This window comes from Nicotiana attenuata, chromosome 1 (genome assembly GCF_001879085.1).
Source record: "Nicotiana attenuata strain UT chromosome 1, NIATTr2, whole genome shotgun sequence".
Lineage (NCBI taxonomy): Eukaryota > Viridiplantae > Streptophyta > Magnoliopsida > Solanales > Solanaceae > Nicotiana > Nicotiana attenuata.
The window spans coordinates 102,134,735-102,139,338 of record NC_031989.1 but is presented as its reverse complement, the minus strand read 5'-3'; the positions used below and the strand labels follow the sequence as shown (position 1 = coordinate 102,139,338).

The 4,604-nt window shown below is 35.0% G+C and overlaps 1 long non-coding RNA gene and 1 pseudogene across 1 annotated transcript; both read left to right on the top strand.

The window, feature by feature from the left end:
- LOC109231469 lies at positions 426 to 725 on the top strand. The gene is made up of 2 exons (XR_002068811.1): positions 426 to 547; positions 682 to 725. It is a non-coding gene; the product is annotated as an uncharacterized LOC109231469 (long non-coding RNA).
- Positions 893 to 1,838, top strand: LOC109239148 (annotated as a pseudogene).

The window sequence follows — 4,604 nt, the reverse complement described above, 5'->3', positions numbered from 1 at the left end:
GAAACAGTCTCTTGGATAAATGTAGGATAAGACTGCGTGCTATAGACCCTTGTGGTCTGGCCTTCCCCGGACCCTGCGCATAGCTGGAGCTTAGTGCACCGGGCTGCCCTTTTTTGCCCTTTTATTAAGGTACCCACATTAGCGTCCGATTATATCCAAATTTGCATCGAAAAATATTTCATATCGAGGGTTAAAACATTTCCTAACAAAAGCGACTCTAACTCTATTTTTCTCTTTGTCATTTTCATATTACTAAATTACTAACTATTCTTCTTCTTTATGCTTGGCATTAGCTTCTGGATGAAGTGGCCATTTTCATCTATGGCTAACTTAGCTACTCAAGCTGAAACAGATTTTTTCAGGTTCTTCACAATTTCCTGTTGAATTTCTAATTCCTTCATTTATTAATTAATAATATTCTCATAAACTAAATTTAATAGATTTTTCTTCTTCTATTTTCCAGAATTACAACTCCTCCCCAATAGTTTCCAGTAATTCAAAAAGTTCACCCCCTAAAGAGCTACAAACTCACCACAAAAGATTCCAGGTATTTTCATAATTTCTTAATATAATTGTATGAATTTGTATTACAAAAAAAAAAAAAAAAGAAGCAAAATACTATTTTAGAAACAGTATGGTGATGATTTATTTTTTGTTATATAAAATATTATTTTTTTCAAGGAAAAATTCTGACCATTTGAGGAAACCTGAGTCAACGTTGACCATATTCTACATGGGTGAGGTCCATATTTTTCAGGATATCACACAAGAAAGGTTCTTGGAATTTCTTATTTTTGTTTCTTTTCGTGTAGCTGTTTTAATTTGTTACTTTAGTAATATATAACAATTTAATATTCTCATTTTTTTGAATTATAATAGGCTGAACTAATAAATGGACTTGGCTTCTAAATCAACGATCATCCACATGACTGAGATTTTAGAAAAGGCAAATAAAGAAAATATGAAGAAAATAAATCTGAGCCTTCAACACCAAATGCATCCACAAATTATGCTAAAGGAGGTAGCAGCTCTTGGTTTTTTTTTTTTTTTAAATTTTAAATTTCATTACTATCTATTTTTATATTATTTAAATAAATCTAAATTTTGTATTTGCAGCACTGGCTATGGCTCGTAGAGCAACCCTTGCCCGATTTTTGGAGAAGAGAAAGCATAGGTACAATAAATTTAATGTTAATTTCTATAATAATAATAATAATATAAAATTCTCATGGCCATGAAAATTTTTCACTTTTTTTTGAAATTGTGTTCACTTTTTTTCCGAAAATCAGTGTTTGGCAATAAAATTTTCAATTTGCACCTTAAAGATGAAATTTGAAATTTTTCGAAAATTTGAAAAAGCTCCAAAAGACTATTTTTCAAAATTTTCACTCCAATCACTCATAAAAATTCAAAAAAGGGACCCAAAATTATATTCATATCCAAAAACAACTCTAATTTTAAATACCATTTTGACTTGAAAAAAAAATTCACTTTTTTTGAAATTTTACGATCTTATGTCCAAACGCTCACTAATTTTCTTGGGAAAAATTAGATACTTGTCATATCAAACCCTCAATGAGAAAAATAAGAGAGCCAAATTTAAAGAGGGAGAGAATATCTTTCACAAGTTTTTTTTATGTTTTTAATAACACTATCATTTTTCTATTAATTTCTTGATTTCCATTCTGTGAATGAAGATTGATCACAGCTAGGCCATACAATATGGTGAAAAAACACCAAAGTTTCCTTTTGAAATGCAACCAAGAAGAAAGAAACGGCGTTCGTCAAGCGTTCATTGGGAAAGCTAATTCAAGACAAATGGATTTTTGAATTCTTATTCTTTTTAAACTATATATTGTCTAATGATAATTGGACTTCTTTAGAAATATTATAAACGTTTTATACAGGTATCTATGAAATTTTCAAAGATAAGATCATTTCGTTTTCCTTCTGGGTTTCTATTGTTGTGAGAACGGTTTGTAATATTTACGAGTATCCATCGATTTTAAGTGCTACATGTGAATATATTAAAATCAACAAGAAGTTGTTGGAGAAGTTAAAGGATTGAAGGCTAGATTGGTGGCTAAAGAATACAGAGTATTGATTTGAAGCTCTTTACGATCAGAAACGACCTAATGAATCATAGTCATTGGCTTGCCATGATCGTTCCTCTTTTCGGCGGTTAGGGTCATAAAACAAAACTTCAGTATGATTTCCAATTTTTCATATGCTAATATCAACGCCATCTTCATTATTCGGACGACCGGTCCAAAATCGCCTCAAATTTTGTAGGCCCATTCGAATGACCAAATATAAAACTATAGTCATTGCTTGCCATGATTGTTCCTCATTTTTGGCGCTTTAGGGCCATGAAACAGGAATTCAAACAGATTTTTCGATTTTTCGTGTGCTAATGTCAACGCCATGTTCAAGAATTTGGGCGACCAGCTCCAAAACGACCTAAAATTTTATGGCCCAGCAGAAACGAGCTTATGCACCATAGTCCATTACTTCGCCATGATGTTCCTTGTTTTTTTTGGCATTTCAGGGCCACAAACGTAATTTTGCATGATTTTCTGATTTTTTGTGTCTAAATTAATATCTGCATCCATCTATTATGAATTCGGCTATCGGCCCCGAAACGCCTAAAATTTTATGTGACCATCAGAAACGATCTATGAACCATACCATTGCTTCGCTGTGACCGTTCCTCATTTTTGGCATTTTAAGGCATAAAACAAAAATTCAAACGATTTTCGATTTTCGTGTGCTAATATCCACGTCATCTTAATGAATTCGGACGATTAGCCCCAAAAATGACTAAAATTTTTGTGGCCCATCAGAAACGACCTTAATAAACCATAGTCATTACCCTCGCAATGACTATTCCTCATTTTTTTAGCGTTTTAGGGCTGTAAAACAAGAATTCAGCACGATTTCCAATTTTTTGGTGTGCTATGCCCGCGCCATGTTCATTAAGTGCGAAAAGACGGATACACGAATCGCCTAAAATTACGTAGGGTCATCAAAAACGAGCTAAGGAACACATAGTCATTTGCTTCGCTATGATTGTGGTCTCATTTTTTTGTATTTTAGGTCCATAAAACAGGAATTCAACGATTTCAATTTTTTCATGTACTAATACCCATGCCACCTTTATGAATTCGGACGACTGGTCCCCGAATGCCCAAAATTTTGTGGGGTCCCACCATAAAATGACCTCACTAAGTATAGTATGCCCACCATGGACCGTTCTATTTTTTGGCGGTTTTAGGACTGTAAAAACAGGAATTCAGCACGATTTTGATTTATCGTGTGCTAATGCCCACAGATCTTCATGAAATTCGGGCCGATCCGACATCCGAATTGCTTAAAACTTTTGTGGGTCATCAAAAATGATCTAATGAATCGATTGTCATTTATTATTTGCTATGACCGTTTCCTCGTTTTTGGCGTTTTAGGGCCCATAAAATAGGACTTCAGCATAATTTCAAATTTTTCATGTGCTAGTACCATGCTAATCCTTCATAGAATCGGGAGACCGACCATAAATGCCTAAATTTATGGACCCATCAGAACATAACTAATAAACTATAGTTATTAGCCGTCACCAATTGACCGTTTCTTCTCGTTTTTTGGTATTTTTAGAGCCGTAAAACAGGAATTCCAACTCGATTTTGTATTTGGTGTGCTAATGCCCATAACCTCTTCATGAATTCGGAGCGACCAGTACCGAATCACCTAAATTTGTGGGCCCATCAGAAACGAGCTAATGAAGCCATAGTCATCTGAATCGCTATGATCGTTACATCTTTTTGGCATTTATGGGCCATAAAAAAAAGAATTCAGCGCGATTGTTGAATTTCAATGCTAAATGTCCATGTGCAATCTTCATGAATTCGATGCGACCAACCCCGATTCACCTATAATTTTATGGGCCCATTAGAAAACACCGAAACGAAATATAGCATTGCTTTCTCCATGGCCATTCTTTTTTTTTTTTGGTGTTTTAGGGCCCTAAAACGGGAATTCAGTACCATTTCCGATTTTTCGTGTGCTACATATTCACGCCATCTTCATTAATATCGTGTGACCGGCTCCGAATCGCCTAAAATTTGCTGATCTATCAGGAACGACCTAATAAACCATAGGCCATTTTCTCGATATGACTGTTCCTTAGGGTCATAAAACAGGAATTCACAACATGATTTTAGATTTCGTGTGCTAATGTCCATGCAATTTCATCAATTTGGGTGACCGGTCCGAAACGCCAGAAATTTTGTTGACCCATGAGAAAACGACCGAATGAATTATGGCCGATTACCTTGCATATGATCGTTTCTTATTTTTTTGGCATTTTAGGGCATAAAATAGGAATTCAGCACGATTTTGATATTTTGGTATGCTGATGTCCACGTCGTCTTCATGAATTCGAGCGACCAATCCCGAATCGCCTAAAATATTTTTGGGCCTATAAAAATGACCTATTGAACTATAGTCATCGCCTCGCCACGACCGTTCTACTTTTTGGGGTTTTAGGGCCATAAAGCTGCTCGATTCCGAGATTTTCATGTGCCATAGCTCTCATCATCTGTATGGGCCCA